Genomic DNA, 21788 nt, shown 5'->3' on the forward strand with positions numbered 1-21788 from the left:
AATGGATAGGAAAAAACTGTTAGCATGAACCTGGTAGTCTGCCCCAACTCAAAATTGAGCTGGTGGACAGGGCGTTTGGCAACACTCCTCTTTCACAAAGACTCAGTCTTTCTCGCACAAGGTAGGTTGAAAGATAATCTACACCTGCCTGGGAATGGTGGGCGAATCAGTGAAACGGTTATTGAACTTGGTGAAAGTCTACACCTGACTGCGCAGGAAGAAACATGAGAATCGATGATGAACTCAATGGCTGTGCATCGAGGAAGATGAGACCAATGATGTAGATACAGAAATAGATCTATGAAGATAGCCTACATGATTAAGTTCTAATAAACAGAAAAAGGGGCCTGTGCACTCTGGCGTTGATGAACCCTCCACAGGATGATTGGGAAAACCCTACTGTTTTTTTGGATAACCCTCACCCACCAGGGTTGCCATGGTAGCATGCTTCATCATCGGGTTCTTCCCGTTCCACTGCCGACCCACGACCTACGAAGCACACAGGAGCACTGAATAGTATAATAAGATGATGAACGTGAATAGGAGTGGGAGGGGTCTTGTGTAGAAGGTTCAAAATACCTGCCTCATAGGTTGGTGAATCTTGTAAGCTATCCTCTCTAGGCGGTATGGTTTAAAAACCGGGAGAAAGTGGAATAGCTAAGTGATAATGCACCTGCCTTCCAACGGGTCCAGATGTTTTAAGCCTATCCACAAGGCTTTTCATCAGGACCAAGGAAATTATCTCCCTGATTCTACCCCTAAGGTAGTGATCAAATTTCATTTATAACCTTCTATACAAGACCCCTCCTGCTCCTATCCACTTCCATCATCTTATTATACTATTCAGTGCTCCCGCGTTCTTCCTAGGTCACAGCAGGCCCCGTTCTTCAGCAGAAGGGTTTTTTACCATCATCCTGTGGAGATATAATCTATGACAGAGCTGACAGGCCTTCTTTGGTTTGTTTGAACTTAATCAGTAGAAGGACGGGCCTTTTCTTCAAGTTTACCTCGTACCTCCCCTTGTTTTTTTGATAGCTTACATGAGTCTGAGAATGAAAGATTAAAACCAATGATTTGGCTACCAAACTAGACATATGAAGATAATCAGATAACAGATAATCTACACATGTGTGAGTGAAGGAAGGAGAGACACAATAAAGTAAATGTATGATGATAGGCTACACCTATATGAAAATCAAGCACAGAGAGATGAATGATGTTGTTACTGAACAAGATATAATCAGGTTGTCTATACCTACCTGCGAATCGAGGGAGTAGAGACCAATGATGTTGTTATTGAACTAAACGTATAAAGATAATCAACACCTGTTTGCGCATTGAGGAATGGGAGAAACAAGGATGTATTTATTGAACTAGAAGTATGAAGATAGTCTACACCCACCGGCACATGGAGGATGGGAACAACAATTATATGATAATTAAACTAAATGTATGAAGATCATTTACAACCACCTGCAACAGGAGAAATGTGAGAACCGATGTTGTTATTGAAGTAGATGTATGAAGATTGTGTACACAAGTCTGTAAATGGGGGCAGAGGAAAATCAATGAAGTATCATAAAAACGGCACTAGACGGGGAATGCCATCGTTGACGTCTCTCTCCAGTCATGGGCAACAGAAAACTGTTCCTTATGTCTATGGTCATTCAAGGATTTGGAGTTTGAAACTACATCTTGGGATCACCAAATTCTGTAGATAGTAACTCCAGATGTATGTACCTTTACAAAATGAATCTAGAGTATGTATAGGTTATGCATGTTTACCCTCATGAGATTCCATTTCTTAATATTTTGGCTGTGAAGTTTTTGTAGAAGGGTATTCAAATATATGGTAGTGTGACATTTAACTGTATGTTGTAAGTGTCTGTACGATTTTGTGTTTTTATTGGCCTCTCTAAATGCCTTGGTGGTTGTAGATATATTTTCCCTCTGCATATTACCCAGTATGTGTTCCTTGTGTCTGTGCGCATGCATGCTGTGTGTGTATGAATGCAATATGTAAAGGTCACACATATTGGCTTAATCAGATCCTGTTTTGAACTGTCTTAATTATTTAGGATACATTATACTTAAGACATGTTTACAGCTTAGCATTTTTATACTAGAGTTAATGAGGAATCCAGAATGTAAGTCATGTTTTAAATATCTGTTGTTAACCAAAAAACGTTTGCTTCTTTGATAAAAATGCATAGATATATACAGATATACAGGACATTTCTGTCAGTACTGTTAATAAATTGGTCTTATGTATTATTTTATTTTTTGAGTTTTATATAGCGCTGGCTAGACCCGGAGGTATCAGAGCGCTTTACAAAGTTTTCCACAAAGTTACAAAATTACATCAGTTACCAGTTACATTAGTTTCTATAAAAAAATTCAAGAGCGTAAAGACGAGATTCAACTGTCATTCACATTTTGCTTTTATCAATCACAGCATGCACGTTGGGCTTCGCTAAGTCCACTTTACTCATTGGCTGTTTTCAGAGTTAGTAAAGAAATATTACTTGTGCATGATGAATGTCTACGTCTGTGTTAGAAATGGGGTTTCTGGTTGGGTAGGGTTTGCACCTAATTCAGGCAGAACCCACCACTATAGTCAGGGCAAGTAAGTCACTCACCAAAGATATCTGTGCTTACCCTCTGGTAGCTTGGCACAGGGCAGGCAGGTTTATCATCAGAGGCAATGTGTAAAGCGTTTGTGCAACACACTCACATAGACTCACAATGAACACACCACAAAAGAGCCACTACATGGTATTATATAATAACATAGTATATATTATATATAAATCATAGATGAAAACAACATAACTCATAACATCTGTGCATATTATAGAAATCCTGAAGTATTAATCGTTATCACGAACAGTGCAAGGATCAAAATAGTATACATTGTTCACCAGGGCATAAAATGTAGCAGATTGATCAAAATTAACGACCAGGGGTACAGAAATCATAAAATCTCACCATAAACACATCAGCAATAGTAAGCCCATTTAGGCAAGTGAAACCCTGTGCCCCTATTAGCGGGGTTAGGGTAATCTTTATAAGCACTAGTGAGAAAAATGTTTTACTGGCATAAAAGTAGGCCGCAGAAGCACCTGCCAGCCTACGACAAGTGATGCAGTCATTTTCTTCGGTCAACAAAATGGGGGCCTCTGTCAAGGACTCACCCTGGAGAACCACAGTGGTTTCAGTGCCCCCTCAAAGTATGGCCCAATGGATGGGAACACGAGGGAGAGGCAAGTGCTGCTGCCCTTAACCACTTGGAGCAACTGCTCAACACAGACTTCAGAACTCCTTTTGTGATAAGCCTAGTCCACCTGCGAGAGAGCGCAGGATGGTGGGCTCTCTTCTGTGACTGTGAAAATTCCTCAGTTATTTCAAGAAAGAGATGGGAAGCCTCATTACACATCCAGTTTTAAGACCCCAGTATCTGAAGGTTGGAGGTGGGCATTGGATCTCTCCAAGTTGGACTGCACACACAACAACAGACCTTGGGAGCAGGGTCTGCATAGTTTAACAACCCAGCGTTCTTGGGAAGTGGGGCTTAACAATGCACACTTTTGGTGTAGGCCCAAAGAAATCTTGAATGTCTGTGTAACGCGCCTGATCAAGATGCATCGGACAGAACCTCCTGCAGTACTCGTGCTAGAAGCTTAACTCTCTGAGGCTCACCAAACAAGATGCCCTGCTCCCTGGGCACTCCTCTTGGAGTAAAGAGTGGTTCTAGTAAAACTAGAGAAGGGAAGGGTGGGACAAAGCCACGCCATGAAGAGCACTGTCAGTGGGCGCAGGTAAAGGTGACAGGCAAAGTGTCAATCCCTACTTCCGCCAAGCAAACTGAAAGAAGTATAGAAGAAGCAAAGCAGTTCATCTGAAAGGCGGTTTTTCCTGGCAGCACAACTGTCATCTGGTGCAGTATGTAGAGCCAGCAGAATCAGGTTACAAGTCCATGCAGTGTATAAAATTATGGGGTCGGAGCCCATGTACTTATATTCCAATGTCTTCGATGTAGAGGCAATTTCAAAAGAAACCTTAGAAGTGTACAACACTCCCTTTCAACCACTGCCATGGCTCCAGACATCATTTTTTTTTTGTACTTTATTCATCAACTTTTCATTGATCATACAACATATACATAGCATGTTCATAGCAATTCTGCATATACCAAAATAGTGTCATTCAATGAACTTTAACAAAACAAAGCCAAAGAGTACAGTGATTCCTGTATGGAGTAGAGTACCACAGTCAGTATAAAATTACTTAGGGCAGCCCGCCTTCAAAATATCGTCCAGCTCAAACAGGTCATGTTATAATAGCAATGATCAGGCATTATCTTAATCCCCATCCACACACTCCATGTTTACAATTCATCCTCAGTGTCAACCTCACTGCATGTTAATAAATACTCCCGTAAGGGGGCCCAAATGTCCCTGGGCTTGGAAGCAGTCGTGAGCTCTTCTGCATATGTCTCGAATTGGTCTCTGCAGTACACCATGTCTTTCAGCCAGCGGTCCGCTTTTGGACAACTACGGCTATCCCATGTGAATAGCGTGCGTCTCTTCGCCATAAGGAAGGCGAGCTGTACAAAGCACCCCAGCACACCTTTAGGTTGAGGGGCGTGTCCTAGGAGGCACAGCTCAGGGGCGTTTTGCAACTCCACACCAGTTATGTCCTTGAGAATAGATAACACCTTTGCCCAGTAACAGAAAACCAGTCTACAGTGCCACGCCAAGTGTATGAACCCCGCCGGCTCAACCCCGCAGCGCTTACCTCCCCCCGTTGCTCTGAGACCTATCCGCCATGACCTATGGGGAGTGTGGTATGTTTGATGGACAAATTTGAGGTGTATTATTCTAAGGTTACTGTTAGAGGTTAAACGCCCTGTCACAGAGCATATTTGCGTCCACTTCTCCTCCGTGATGGGGGTGTCTAGCTCACTGTTCCACCGAGCTAAGCTGATATCTGTGCTGTACGGTGTGTCTTTCTTGATTGCCTTATATAATTTGGTGACTAGTTTCTTCTTCGTTGGGGCCGTAATTATCAACTGTAGTGCCGACAATGCCTCCGGTTCAGCCGGAAAGCTAGCGCAATGTTCCTTAACTGCTCGTCGCAGCCTATAGCAGGTGAACTGGAATAGTGGCGTGGGATTGCAGATATAAGATAGATCCTCCCCTGTAATGTATGTGCCCTCAGGGAACAAGTCACTCAGATACGTGATACCCGCCTCCCGAAGAGCCTGCACAGAACCCCTATCTTGAGCTACCGACAGTGCAGCATGGCCTTCGATGGGAAGGGCAGGGGCGTACAGGGGAATTTTTGCGCACGCCTGCCAATCACCTGCCAGGCCGAAATGGTAACGTCTATCGTGTTTATCTCTACCCGCGGAGTGTGTCTGCGTGTGTGTGTTATGAGGCCACTCAACGATGTAGGGTGTGCATCGCCTTCCTCCACGGCAACATGTGGTAGAAATTCATGCAGCTTGTACCAATAGTAAGAGTTTTGGGCTTGACAACAGAGATAGTATAGATAAATGTCCGGTGCTTTGAACCCCCCTCTATCGTAAGGCAACACCAGAGTGCGCCAGCTTATTCTCGGTTGCTTGGCGCCCCATACAAGCTGCAAGAGCTGAGTTTGGACGTTTTGGAAAAAGCGTTTTGTTAGTGGAACTGGGACATTAAAGAATAGGTACAACAGTTTAGGCAAGATCACCATCTTTATTATGGAGATCCGGTCCGCCAGCGACAGGGGTAAACTTATCCATCTGTCTCTATGCACAACTATAGCTGTGTATGCCGTGCCATAATTTTCGGAGACAAAGGTGTACCCACACCCCTAAGTATTTTACAGGGCCAGCAGACCAGATCAGCGGATACTCAACCACCGGAGGTGTGGTTACAGTAGTCAGGGGAATGATTGCGGACTTGTCCCAATTCATGTGAAGGCCAGAATATAAGCTAAATTTGACGTATTCGCGGAGAACAGGTGATAGATACTGGTTCGGCTCGCGGACATATAGGACCATGTCATCCGCGTACATGGAGATTCCCACCGGCCTATTGTTGAAATTGAGGGCTGCCGTCCTGTGTATCTGACGGATCTTGCATGCCAGAGGTTCTATGACAATGGCGAATAAGAGTGGGGACAGGGGGCAACCCTGTTGTGTACCCTGCTCGATTACAAACGTCTCAGAAGTGTCCCCTCCCACTCTGACTCCAGCTGATGGGTTAGTGTATAAGAGCTGAATCCAGTACATAAACATGGGGGGGAATCCCATCTTGCCCAGTACGTGCAACATGTATCGCCATTCTATGGAATCAAATGCCTTTGCGGCGTCCAATAGGACAGCAACCGCTGGCAAATCTGGATTAAGAACATGCAACATGGCAAAAATGGTGCGTAAATGGAGGGATGTGGATCTGTTGGGAATTAACCCAGCCTGGTCCGGAAGTGCCAGCAGTGGCATTAGCGGGTGTAACTTTATAGCCAACATTTTCGATAGTATCTTAGCATCTAGATTAATAGGAGACAGGGGACGGTAAGATTCACAGCGCTCGGGGGCTTATCTTTCTTCAATAGAGTTATAATCATAGCAAAGAGGGGGGTAGCCTGCCCGTTTCGTACGCTTCTGCATACATAGCCAGAAGATGTGGAATGAGGAGAATAGCGTGTGCTTTATAGAATTCAGCGGTCAGACCGTCTGGTCCGGGAGCTTTTCCGTTTGGAAGTGATTTTATAGCTTCTACCACATCCTCAATATCTAGTGGGAGGCTAAGGTATTTTCTGTGTACGTCTGATAACCTCGCACAGGCAATGTCCTTGGTAGGAATTTAGAGCCTGCTCATCAGTTCCCCCACCGGAGGTGTAGAGCCCTGCATAAAACTGTCGAAATTGCTCTACTATGTCAGTAGGGGAATAGTGTGTCTGCCCAGCAACATCCACAATCCGGTCAACCGGGAGTTGAGAGGCTCTGGTCTGTAGTCTACCTGCTATCGATCTGCCCAAAATGAACCCCCTCATTTTTTTCCTTTGCAAATTAAATGTTTTAAGTGTTACCACTTTATTCCAATCAAGATGACTTTAGGTGTGCCATACTTTTGTCATAAGTAAGACTGTTAGCGCTCTAGTTGTTCTTTAGAACACTCTGGGACATTCTGTCATTGGGCTATACTTGGGCTACATCTGGAGGATATTTGTGCTACATTTGGGCTCTTTTGTCTCTGGTGGCCATCTTGGGAGACTTAGTTGTTATGAAGTTTCCTAATTTCCTCACTTACTACAGTCTCCTCAGTAGGAAATACTTTCAGTTTTCTACTTTGATTCCATCAAGAAGGCATTCAGATGTGACACACATTTGCCATAAATTCAGAATGTCAGCACGCTAGTTGGTTATTAGATCACTGTAGTAGAGCTACTGCTCACCAGGGAAGTCTGCTGCTGGTATTGAAAGTGCATGTTTCAGTCTGCATGTCAGAATTGTTTAATGAAATAGAAGAGGATTTGAGAAGTCACTCAAAATGTGCCCTCATTTTTCTTTCTGAAGCACTAATCATACTTTCTATGGCAAAATGAACCCCCTCATTTTGTTCATTTTTAAATTAAATGTTTTCAGACTTACCACTTCATTCCAATCAAGATGGCTTCTGGTGTTCCATACTTTTGTCATAAGTAAGACTGTTAGCGCTCTAGTTGTTCTTTAGAACACTCTGGGACATTCTGTCATTGGGCTATACTTGGGCTACATTTGGGCAGCCGCGGTCGGTAGGGGAGTACCTGCCAGGGTGGTGACGTGGGGAGGGGGAGGGGTAGGGTGGGGGTTATATCACCAAAATGCAGACGCGGTCGGTAGGGTAGTAATCTATGGATATTGGACGTTTACAGGTAAGTAAACATATAAATAAACAAACGAATTTCGTTGTGTGCACTGCATCCCTAAATGCAATGCAGTGCACGCAACGAAATTCGTTTGATTTATTTATATGTTTACTTGCCTGTAAACGTCCATTATCCATAGATCACTACCCTACCGACCGCGGCTGCATTTGGGTGATATTTGGGTTACATTTGGCCTCTTTTGTCTCTGGTGGCCATCTTGGGAGACTGCATGTCAGAATGTTTTAATGAAATAGAAGAGGATTTGAGAAGTCACTTTCAATTTTTCTTTCTGCAGCACTAATCATACTTTCCATGGCAAAATATACCCCCTCATTTTGTTCCTTTTTAAATTAAATGTTTTAAGAGTTACCACTTTATTCCAATCAAGATGGCTTCAGGTGTGCCATACCTTTGTAATAAGTAGGACTGTAAGCGCTCTAGTTGTTCTTTAGAACACTCTTGGAAGCTGCAATAGAACACAAAGAAATCAACTGACAGTCTCTGTCCTTGTTGGATGTACATGTTTTACTGAGAATGTCAGACTTCATTCTCACATGACTGAGAAAGATAATGTGAATTTACAGAAAATATGCTTTCATTTTAGCTTATAGATCCCCTTCCAAACCACTGTGGGAAAAGCATGAGATAATAGTTTTCTTTCAATCATGATATCCCAGCAGAAGGCTTTTTCACATGGTAAAATCACCTTAGAACACACCACAATTCCTACAATGAGTATGGTACCATCAACAAATGATTTATAATGTAACTAAAGTCCTAAAACCTTCAATTAACTGCAATGCTTTTTAATGAGGTGCTATCATGTATATTGGTCCCAAGATGGCTGCCAACACTCACAATGAGATGTGTGGTTAGGCTCCGCCCAGATATATACATTTTTTCACATTTGATTTTCTCAGGAACTACTGGAGGGATTTACACCATTTACCTAAAGGGCGATCTGCGTACCAGACCCTACTATTTTCCCAAATTTGGTGTAATTCTGTTCAGCGGTTTGGGCTGTAGCCGTGTCTAATCGTCCTATGGAAAATAACATGGGGTAAACACATTTTGGGACCCCCCTTTTTTCTCAGCCTCCACTTGACAAATCCCCCCAAAACTTTTAGGGAAGGAGCAGAGCGGAGCAGGCCATCTTCTTTGAGAAATTCGCTAAGATTCATCAACCGGTGCCAAAGTTATTCCCAATAGAATGTTGCGGATTTCCTATGGAAACTAGGTCCTAACTATAACTACCTACTGGCAACCGCCAGTAGGTAATATATATATATATATATATATATATTCACTGAAAAAACCATAGGTTATAGACCATATATAGTTAGGAATTAGCATTTACAAAACCTTGAAAATTCACTGAAAAAACCATAGGTTATAGACCATATATAGTTAGGAATTAGCATTTAGAAAACCTTATTTTACTCACACAAAACCATTGAAATTCCATATATAGTTAGTTGCACTAACTATATATCGCGCACCCGCAATCCACTGCTGATGATGTCACATATTACATCATTCATAACATGGTCAGTGACATCACTGATGACATCACTGATGACATCTCAAATGACATCACTGATGACATCATCTAGTGTCTGTGTGTTTTTGTAAAGTTTAAATACGTTTTACATATTGAAGAATGACTGGATGTATGGAAGACTGAGTGTGTTTGTGGCTGGCTGGGAGGTGTGTGACTCTGTGCATATCAATGTGTACTTGTATCAGTGATTGTATAAGAGAGTAAGTATGTGTTAGTATATGTGTGAAAAGTATGGTGTTCTGTGTTTAACTATAGATGAGGAAATCGAAGTGTGATTGATTCTTCACAGGACTGACTAGGTGTATGAGTGCATATGATAGTGTTGTAATAATGAGTGACTGTATGTATGAGTGATTGTATGGGTGAATGAGTGAATGTGTGTGTAGACGTAGGAATCAGTGAGTGCATATGTAGTAACTGGTATTGGTGTGTCATGATGTCATCAGTGATGTCATTTGAGATGTCATCAGTGATGTCATTTCAGATGTCATTAGTGATGTCATCAGTGATGTCACTGAAGTATGGTGTACTGTGTTTAACTGTATAGATGAGGAAATGGAAGTGTGATTGATTCTTTACAGGACTGACTTGGTGTGTGAGTAACCCCATGGATGAGTGGCAGTGTGTGACTGTCTGCATAGGTGTATGAGTGCATATGATAGTGTTGTAATAATGAGTGGCTGTATGTATGAGTGATTGTATGGGTGAATGAGTGAATGTGTGTGTAGACGTAGGAATCAGTGAGTGCGTATGTAGTAACTGGTATTGGTGTGTCATGATGTCATCAGTGATGTCATTTGAGATGTCATCAGTGATGTCATCAGTGATGTCATTTGAGATGTCATCAGTGATGTCATCAGTGATGTCACTGACCATGTCATGAATGATGTAATATGTGACATCATCAGCAGTGGATTGCGGGTGCGCGATATATAGTTAGTGCAACTAATTATATATGGAATTTCAATGGTTTTGTGTGAGTAAAATAAGGTTTTCTAAATGATAATTCCTAACTATATATGGTCTATAACCTATGGTTTTTTCAGTGAATTTTCAAGGTTTTGTAAATGCTAATTCCTAACTATATATGGTCTATAACCTATGGTTTTTTCAGTGAATTTCATTGGTTTTTTAACAGCTAATATCTGTAGCTGTAAAATGTATTCTTCTTTAAATCCAAAAATATATTTTATATGTTTATTAATAATTTTTTTTTTAATATTTCTTTTTCTTCGTTCCCGCTTCGCGAATCGGGAAGCTTCCCGTTAGCTGACCTTGATGCCGCGAAATAGTCCGCGAGCCGGTAAATGTTCCTTTACCGCAACTGCCGCGTTAGAAAACAACATCGTGAAGCCTCCCGTCCGCATGACGTTTCGCGTTGTCGCGTGATACGTCATATGACGTGCTACGTTAGCGAACTGGTACGCTTACCGAGGCGCAAAGCGCAGGTTTCTGGAAGCAAACCGGGAGGCCCTGCAAAGCGCGTAACGTAAACACAGCAGGTCATGTGACTTGGTAATAACACTTTTCATTGGTTCATTTCACTTTTGGTTTCCTAATGATGTAAGACTAGGTCATATAATCTAAAATGAACACTTTTCATTGGTTGAGAACTATTGTTTTTCCCAAATGATGAAAATCCCTCCTTCTTTCCTCACTCTGACTTTCATCATTGTGAGAGAAAGACCCTTTGTTACCAGTGAGCAATGGCTTCTTTAGTAGCTTCAGCTGGTGCTTCCCCACCACCTCCACCACATCCAAGGAAGAGTGGACCACCTGCTGAAGTTATAATTCAGCAAGAAGAGGAAGAAGAGGAACAGGACGAAGAGCACGAAGAGAGGCACTTTTTGCCTGAGGAGCCCAGGACGTCTCACCGGAAAGAAAACTTCATTTGGCAATTTTTTAAAATTCCCAAAGGTCAGAAAAAAGTAAATGCAAGATACGTAACTTGCCTTATATGTCAAGATAGACTGTCCAGAGGGACCGACAAAAAATACAGTTTCGGAAACTACACAATGCATCGCCATATGACTAGGTGGCATCCTAACAACTACAGTGCTGCACAGTTTCGTAACGACCTAGATAATCTCCCTATTATGGCCAGAAGATCTGTTGTACCGGAAGTAACGGGACCAGAGGGCAGGGAGATGGTGCCAAATATACAAACGAGATTTCGTGAAGTAAAACAAGTCTGCGTACATTGCAGTGGATTCATTTGCTACGGAGAAAGTAGCATCACTCTGATCAACAGAGCTATTGACTATCATATGCAAGTTTGTACGAAACGCCCCAAATAATAAATTCTTTTTTTTTTTTTTTTGCTCCTGTTGAGCCCTTTACAATGAATCGTTTTCGTTGCCCCCTCCGAAAAAAAACCCAAAAAAATATAAAACTGTTCAGAAAAATTCAAAAAAAGTAAAAAATGTTCAGAAAAATAATAAAAAAAATATAAAACAACAAAAACAATTAAAAAAAAAGTTCTTTTCAGAACTACCTCCCCGTTATTAAAAAATTGGTACAATATTTGGAACTGTGCCAACCTCTATTTCTCTTAGTTCGCTTCCCAGTTCGCTTGCCGGTACGCGAACCGGAAGCGAACCAAAAATTTTTTTTTTTTAAAAAGAACAGTAAGTATAAGGGAAGGAAACAGACAGTTATGTTAAAAGAAAGACAGCTATAGGGGAGTAAACTAGAGATACTATTACCCGTAATCCACTGCTGATGATGTCACATATTACATCATTCATGACATGCTCAGTGACATCATCAGCAGAGGATTGCGGGTAACAGTATCCCTAGTTTATTCCCTATAGCTGTTTTTTTTTTAACATAACTGTTTGTTTCCTTCCCTTATACTTACTGTTCTTTTTAAAAAATAATTTTTTAGATCAGTCAGAAACAGTGAAAGTAATGAAATATAAAAGACTACGTAGAATATGAGCACTGTATGCAACAACTTTGACACTTACAGAAGCCTCACCTTCTCCATGCCTCCTACACAGTTCTACATGTACATCATAAATGCAAACAGAACAGAATTAATTATACATGTTAAATGGTTTATTTTTGCTGTTCTCAGAATGTATCAAATTTCACTAAAACAGTGACTTGAAGATATTCATAATATAACAGCGGGGAAAAAAAAACACAATCAAAATGATTGTGTTTAAAAAACCCATACAACATAACAAATCAGAATTCAGAACTCCTTAAAGTTAACTTACTTTCCATGACGGCCAAGGATGTCCTATGAACAGCTTACACTCTGTTGTGCTGTTATTACTTTCAACCCGCCACTTTCTGAAAGAAAACCTCCATCGTTTTCAAAAACATGTTACATACAATAAATGACTTCTCGCTCTCTACCACACGTTTCCACAAGGCGAAATCGTTTCTGAGCCATTTATAACTCTTAGAATTCTTTTAAGCCAATCCCGTCATGTTGTATTTCCGCAACTTTCACAATTAAAATGTTGAAGATCATTTTCACAATCCTGGACTAGTAATATCTTCCCCTTCTTGCTCAATCATGTTCTACATTTCCTATCACACTGATACTGCTTACTATGAAGCAGACTTACACTACCTTTATGACTAGTACAATTATTTAATTCTCTACATCACTTTTAATCACAAAGCAATGTAAAACAGTAGACAGCATTGCAGACTTACATTCCCTCTACTCCATGTTTTGATTGGCTGCTTCAATTAGCTTATAAAAAGAAACAGTTTTTCTGAACTCATTCAAAGTGCACGTATTTCTCCATGACGTCCAGTGTTATGGTAAGAAGTTATGTCTCTGTACTACACTTATCCTCAAGGCCAAATCGTGTAGGAGCCATTAGAACTTCTTGAAATTCCTCAGCGCACATCCCGAGATTCTTTCCCTAAAATTTTGGTTTTAAAAACACCAGGTAAGAGTTTTTATGGTCATACGGCAATTTTTTTTTGAAAATTAAAACAGAATCATTGCAGAATGACCAGCCATTTCTACACTTTAAATAAGCTGTATAATGTCCTGATGTTATTGAAGGACCATCATGATATATAATTGCTACAGTTACAAAAGTCCTTCCTGATATTGACAACTGTGAAGCCACAAAATTTTTAATTAAAGTTGTCAATTTTGTTCCATCAGGCCTACATCGTTGGAACATTAAAATGACATACTGGCCATATGTTCGTATAAATAATGTGGACATCATTTCAGATTTACATTGGCTACACTCCATGTTGTGATCAGCTGCTTTTACTAGCTTATTAAAAGAGACTGATTTACTGTCTGGCAAAGTTAAATATATAAATCTTTCTGAGTCTACACTAGTAGTACTTGATACCCTACAGTTCTCGCAGTCATGCTGCCATTGATAAGAAAGCCCAAACAGGTGATCTACATCTACACCTTCATCATGCAATACATCAAGCATATACATTAAAAACTCCTGACAATCTTGCTGACTATTTTGAGAGAATTGTGTTTGGCCTGAACATCTGTCTAACAGATTTCGAATTTCAGACACACTTTCTATGTTTGTTCTATCAGTGCTACATTTCTCTAACACAGAATTTAACAAACTGCAAAATCTTTGATCAGAATTGACCACAATTTCTTCTTTTACATTTTCTAGAGAAAACAAAACATTAGCATAGCATTTGACACCAGAACTGTTTTCAAATTGAAAACCAACAACATCTTCAACAGAATCCTTTTTGTTTCTGCTTATAATTTCAGGTTCATCGACTTTTCGTCTTTTTGCTACAACCTCCCCAGTATTGGTCACATTTCTTCGTTTCCGGCCTACCACACGTTTCTCAAACAAAGGATACTGAGGCAAATGTGGCGCATACTCTCTTCTTAACCTATTGTATTCCTTAACACAATCTAGATCCGCACAAATGTTTGTGACATCACACTCAATCAAGTACAATCCCGATAAAGTTCTAACTCGTGACAATGCCACATATGCCATACCCTCCTTGAACACAGAACTGCCAATATTCACCAATGCACAGTCTACACTTAAACCTTGCGATTTATGGATTGTCACCGCATATGCCAAGCAAACAGGAAACTGCTTACGACGAACATATAAGTCTTTTACAAGCAAAAATCTAGCAGAACAACGACCAATTAGCTGTACTTCCTCAATGCCATCAAATTTAATTTTTAAAAATTCAATTCCATCTCTATTTCTGTATTTCACAAAATCAACAACATTACCCATTGATCCATTTACCAGACCTCTTTCAACATGTAAATTCCTTCTTAAAATTATACGGCAGTTCAAGCACACATTCAGAGTCTTTTCAAAACCCGCAGTTTTAGATATACTCTTCTCTAATGAATCCAATTTTGTTTTCAGATTCTCAGACAAAATAATTGTTGATCCCATATGCTCTACTCTGTCAATAGCTTCCAGTTTCACAATCTCTTGCTTTTCTAAATGCAACATTTTGTTGTTGAATTTGGCACATTCTGCAAGAGTTGGCATCAAACATATTCCAGATTTTTTCTCAGTAATTTTCTGAAAAATATTCTCAGGCACAACATCTTCGTCTGGATATAAATTTGTCAGTAATCGTGCATGTAAAGCTTCTTTCCCATGCTCGGTCACTTTTCCAATTCTAACATCTTGTAGAATAGTCTTGTAAACTTCATCCTTTGCCTGACGCATATTTTCATGCAGTTCAGCATAATTGAAGTTTAACCATATATTGACGTTGCCAATGCTCCCTAAGCACTTCCTGCGTGAGCATTTTGAACACAGGTTGCCCTTTCACTGGTGTCAGCTGCAGAAGATCTCCGAAAACAATGATGTGTTTGCCACCAAATAACACATCATACTCTGTTTTGAGAACTTCTTGCATTCTCAAATGCACAAAGGCAAGCATGACATTGGAAACCATGCTTACTTCGTCAATGATAAGAAGTTTCATTTTCCTCAAGACTCTTGAAACTTCAAAACAAGCATCTCCAGATAGCTTGTGATATTCTAATTTGTTGTCATGCTCCACTGGCAGCATCAGTAAACGATGTAAAGTAATCCCTTTAATGTTATGTGCTGCCAGTCCAGTTGGAGTGGTGACAACACAAGACAGCGATGACTCTGTCCTTTCCTGCAAATAACATGAAATTGCTTTAATAAGGAAACTTTTTCCAGTTCCCGCTTCTCCACTCACGTACAGTCGGACAGGCTTCAACGACGTACATGAGCACTCTTTCTTGTCATGACTTAATCCATGATCAATTTGCATGGTAAGTTCGTCATATATTTTCCTCTGCTCAACGTTGAGTTGTCTTTCCAACTCTTCTAAGTTAACCGCATCCTCCTGAGCATGTGCCATGGCTCTTTCCACTTCATTCATAGCAGTGGCAGCTTCATTTTCGATAAGAGGTCCTCCTAGTGGATCCTGACTCAATGAAGCAGAACTCTGACTGTCCTGAGAACTGTCTCTGGCAATCTCGGCTGCAATCGTTGCTTCCTGCTCAATTTCCACATTCAACATTTCTACATATTTGGGAAAAGCAGGACATTCTATGGTCTCCTTGGCAGCATTGAAAGAGTCTTCGTAACAAAGGAAATCTCCAAGCAGTTCCTCTTCTGCACGCCAAGGCTTAAAAAGTTGCAAAAGTGCTAAATAGAAAAACTCCTTTTTTTCAGGAGATTCGCCACTCAATTTTCGATGGTTTATCAAGTGGCATTTTCTTTGCTTGACCAGACATCCCTCACTTCCTATTACAGCATACACTCCTTTCTCAGTATCTTCTTTGATGTTCCTCTTGAATATGTAATTTTGCAGAACCTCATACAGACAAACATTCTCGAGGTGACTGCTTCGATTTGGATAATATGTATCCAACATGTTGGTCTTCAAAATGTCGCTACTGTTTGGCTCCTTTTCCGCCAAATACTCAATTTCCCGCACAGGTTTGAGAACTCGATTACGCGTTGCAGCAAGACCAACACTCGCCCAAACGATACTCCTGGACTTGGCATAGAGACTTGCTGAAGACAACCGGTCAGAACATTCGTAAGCTCCGATTTCTCGATGCGACAACATCTTCAGACTGAAACTGTACAACTTCTTGCTGAGGCTCTTTTCATGGGAAATGTCCTCCCACATATCCTTCAATTCTGTCTTCTCTTTTTTGGTGATGTAAGATGTCACATACCGAGCCACAGCCATACAGTTATCAGCCACAAACTGTATATCCATGTTAGCATTCCACATGGACAAAATCACCGGGTTGTAGTCGTTGATGTACTTAGACTCTTCGTTCCTCTTCAAATTGTATGTGTTTTTAGGTGATTTCTTCATCACATTATGTCGCAGCGAAGACATCAAACTGTTCACTCTTCCTTTAGAAATCACCGGTCGTGGAAAGCCGAAACGACATTTGGTGTAGAACTTGTCTTTGTTCCGGAATTTACGACGACAGTACTTTCCACATCGATGGCTTTGGAAACGTAGAACTTTTTCTCTTAGGCTTTTTTTCTCCTTTGCGTTTGGAACAGCACACGTAGAATACTGTTCTATGAAACTCATCTCTGAGTCTTCTGCATCCGTTCCAAATTTAGGTGCATCATTGATCCATAGCAACATATGTATATGAGGAGAACCTCTTGCTTGGTACTCCTTCCTCCAGAAGAAATCCAACATTTCTCCAAGAGGTGGATTCTTCTTATTCATGATGAAAGACATCATACCTTCAAATCTATGATTGAAGTACCTACATACATTGACTGGATCCAAAGAGCACAGTTCTCCGGGTGTCTTGAATTCGATGTTTTCTACGTTAGCATTTGCCTCTCGTAGAAATTCAAGTAAGTCTTCCCAGCCATACTCAGCACAGCTCAAAGTGAGGAACCATGTGGGAGTTCCTAAGTTCCTCAGCATACATTTTAAATCACCATGACGACGGTACCAGTACTCATTAGTACCACGCTGACACGCCATGAGATTAATCAGGTGAGAATCCAAAATACTGTCTTGGACATTGACTTTATCCATAAAGTCACTTGCCGAGATGTTTTGCATGTGTATACCACTTTTCAAGATGTGGTTCACTGCATATGACAATCCAGACAGATCGCTTTCAAACAGGAGATGAAACAAATAAGGAATGCATTGTCGAAACCTAGGATCTCCTGCATACAATCGCAAAGTCCGGTATTCAGAAGCAGGAATTTGATGAGGTCGCTCATCATATCTTCCTCCCTGACCTGTTGGAAAAAGCTGTGGGAAACACCGAGCTTCCAAACTTTCCTCCCAAACACTAATGGGACTCCCTTTCGCTTGTTTCATTTGAAACAACTCAATAGCATTCCCCATGACTTCCTTGGAATGCAAAGGATGAACACTATAATGTTCATATATTTCTTCACTAGTACAGGGTTCTACTTTCTCAATTTGACCAGCACACAAATCGCTATCCTCTTCCTCACTTACTTCCTCTTCTGCAACATATACATTTTTATAGTATTTATTATATTTTTTCAAATACAATGTTGCCCTTTTGACTTTCCTAACATCTACTAAATCTTGCCATATTTTCTTATTCTTTGTCGGAACCCCATTAACTAAGATAACAAGAGGTTCCTCTTCCACTTTTTCTACTCCAATTGTGTTAATGTTTTTCTTCAAATCTAGAGGCAAATAAACACCTCTTCCCTTTAATCCTCTCTGTAAATCTGATGGAGGCAATTTCCCTGTCTTTGGCTCCATTCTTACAATAGCCTGAAAGGGATGGATACTTTGAATCAAAATAGATTCATAAGTATTTAAATCCTTCAATTCAGAAGGAATCTCAACCAATTCTAGATTATTATGAACTGCTCTAGCAGGCATCTGGTTTTGATTTAATTTGTTACAACAATGAGTACACACACGTTGATCCAATCCCAAATCAAAACAATTTTCTACCATCAAGTATGTTGTAAAATCCTTCCATTCACTATTATTTTCCCTTTCACTTTTTCCATATAAATCCACTAACTTAGTCTGATTCTTATAATAAGTGCGTCGACAACACACACAAGTGAAATTTGGCCTCTCACTTGATTTCACCTCAAACGTCGCAATTTCCCTCTGGAAATTATCTGTACTGGAAACCTGTACACTATCTTCCACATTACTCTCTTCTTCTTGGTCAATTTCAACATTCTCCTCTTTACTTCCAAAGTAACAAAACTCAATTTCTTCACATATATTCTTCACATCTATTTCAGAACCATGCAAAAGAGCAGCGCATAATTGTTTAAGCATAATTGCTGGACTCTTAGCATAATACAACATTCTAACTAATTTCCTCACTTTATTATGATGCACTGCTAGCATCCTGAAATGATGAAAAACACTCTGGCATACTCTCCTGGAAAGACAAGCCAGTGAATGACCATGCAAACCTATCACTTCTCTCACTCTGCAAGGATCTAATTCTTGCAACAACTTCATTTTCTGCTTCAAACTTTTCTTATTAAATGACCGTATAAAATCACAAAGCAAATTGATGGAATCCTGTCGTACACTGCAAATACTACTACACTTCCAGGTGTACACAGGACCCTTAGGACGTCTCCCTAAAACCTCATTACCTAACACCTCTTCTATCTCTGTTGTCACAAGTTTTTCTTTTTCAACTGGACAACCATCTTTCACTTCATAAGCTCGACCACTGGTGTCAACTGCATGCACCAAATCATTATCCTGGAAATAACTCTCCTCATTAAAAAATGCCTCAGAGCTTGAACTATGCATCCATTCTCCAGAAAAAACTTCACAAAAATTACTACGATTAACTATTCTCTTCCATCTACTATTTCTTTTGAAATCATAAATTGCCTTGTTTAGCTTCCTAATTCTATTGATTGTCAAAATAAATAACTTACGTTTAATTTCAAATGCCTGATCAATAACTTTCTCAACTATTTTTTTTCTCTTATAAAAAACCACTTTCTGTTGACCTTTCTTAATATATTTTAACAAATTGCCAATTATCCTGTTGCGGAACATTCGTTTACGAATGTCCCTAAACTGTTGTTTCCTTCTACTTTCATGCATAGAGTTATCTCTTACTCTAGCAGTAACATTTCTCATTGGCCTTTCCTTACTGTTTGAATTGCTTCTCCTTTTCTGGACTGAAACATTTTCTGTAGTAATATTTTTTTTACTACAGATATTTCTTATGAATGTTTTTCTACTCTTACCCGGTGCTTTCTTGGTGACTTGACAAATCTTTTTGTTAGAGGACTGCTGCTTTTTTTCATTCACCTGCTGTCTTTGACGTTTTGCAGCCTTTCTCACTCTTTCTTTGCTTGGCATCCTGAAATCTTGAAATAATCTGCAGTTGAATCTGTGGTAAAATATAATAAAAAATGTTATTAACCACTATTACCCAACAGTAAATTAATAACAGTCATCAAAAACTTAACACACTACTTAACATTTTTACATAGAAGAATTTTTTGTACATGGCAAATTTAGAATACAGAAATAGCAGAAAAGAAATGGAATTTATATTCACTTTACCTGTGCTGTTTTATATATGAATCTGATCTAATGTTATGACCATATTTTAATATTTTATTGAAGACACTACACATAACCTGTTTTTGAAGGTGTCTTTATTTTTAAATTAAACGGTTTACATATTTACTTTTTATTTATTATAAATTTATAAAATAAATGTTTATAGTTCCATAGGCTCAAGCACGTCAGCTTCCCATCCTATGTCATACAATTCTGACAAATCTGCATTCTCATCACGTTCTTCTTCATCCTCAGGATTGAAATCATCCAAGGGATCAACATCCACTGATGTTTCAATTACGAGTTCAATGATGAGGTCGAAATCAACTGATTGCTGATTGTCGCTCATGTTGATGTTGTCTTTATCTTTAAAGAAAGATAACAACAACGAAATGTTGCAGAGTAAGAGACAAATCTCAGAGATTATAATAGTAAAATTGTTTAACAACAGTAACATTTTGCAGCTATTATTTAACCATGTCCAACGATGCTGAGGAGGCAGCCGCGGGCCGTGGAGGGAGTTACGGTGGAGCAGGGAGGCGGGTAGGGGGAGGGGCAGGGTGGAGGGACCTAAAAACTGGCATATGAATAATTGCAGGTAAGTACACAATTTAATTATTCAAACGAATTTCGTAGCGCGCACAGCATCGCAAAATGCGATGCTGTGCGCGCTACGAATTTCGTTTAAATAATTAAATTGTGTACTTACCTGCAATTATCCATATGCCAGTTTTTAGGTCCCTCCACCCTGCCCCTCCCCCTCCCCGCCTCCCTGCCCCACCGTAACTCCCTCCACGGCCCGCGGCTGTGAGGAGGTGAAGCCTATCTCCAATTTTTCACTGAACAGGACTCATCTCTTCTTAACCTTGGATAAACCTCACCGACTCTGTGTCCCCTGCACATAATTAAATGTAAAGGGGCAGATTTATATTAACTAGCACATCCCCAGAGATGCACCAGTTAACGTGCACCGCTGCTCTGCCACCCACGGTGTGCCGCATTTACAATCAGATAGGACAAAGCTGCATCAAAACCCTGCGCCTGCTTGAAGCAGGCATAGATCTTGACGCAGGTAGGCTGAAAGCTAAAGCAACAACTAAGTGTCATGTGCAGAAGTTGCAAAAAAGGAAAAATGGCGTTTAAACCAGTAATGAGCCCATGCTAACTTAACACAGTGTAAAGATATCCAGGATCTACATCAGTTTGGGGTTCACGAACCTGGCAGGTACAAGGCACTGAGGCTTTGCACCGTGCATGTCTCATCCCAAATCATATGTTGTTTGTGAATGAAACAATTTCCCAGACCAAATGCTTTGGATTGGCTACTTCTAAAAAATTAAACACCCCTACTATCCCGGAGTTAGAGGAATATGATGGTTGGAGTAATTTTACTCGGTTGTCCATTAAAGATTTACAGGCCCTACTCCATAATTCTTCCTTTAACATTTCCAGTATAAATCCAAAAGGTTGGCTGCTTTGGCAACGTGCCTTATCCACGGTTTAATAACGCTGCCTTTTGCTTTATATAAGTTTTCAAATTGTATGAAATATATACCAATAGGTCGTTATGAACCTTTAGGTAGTGGTTTTCTTCATGAGGTCTGGTCGCTTCCATACACATACAGATGTTTCAAAGATGATCAAGAAGTTTATCTGAATGGAGAGGAATGCACTGAGACGCCAGATCATTCACTAATGTGTAGGCACATACAGTTACACGGTTCATGCAACAAACACCGACCAAATATGGCTTGCGTGTTGCAAGGCACGCCAGTTCCTGCTATCATCCCCACGTTCA

This window comes from Lissotriton helveticus, chromosome 4_1, assembly GCF_964261635.1.
Source record: "Lissotriton helveticus chromosome 4_1, aLisHel1.1, whole genome shotgun sequence".
Lineage (NCBI taxonomy): Eukaryota > Metazoa > Chordata > Amphibia > Caudata > Salamandridae > Lissotriton > Lissotriton helveticus.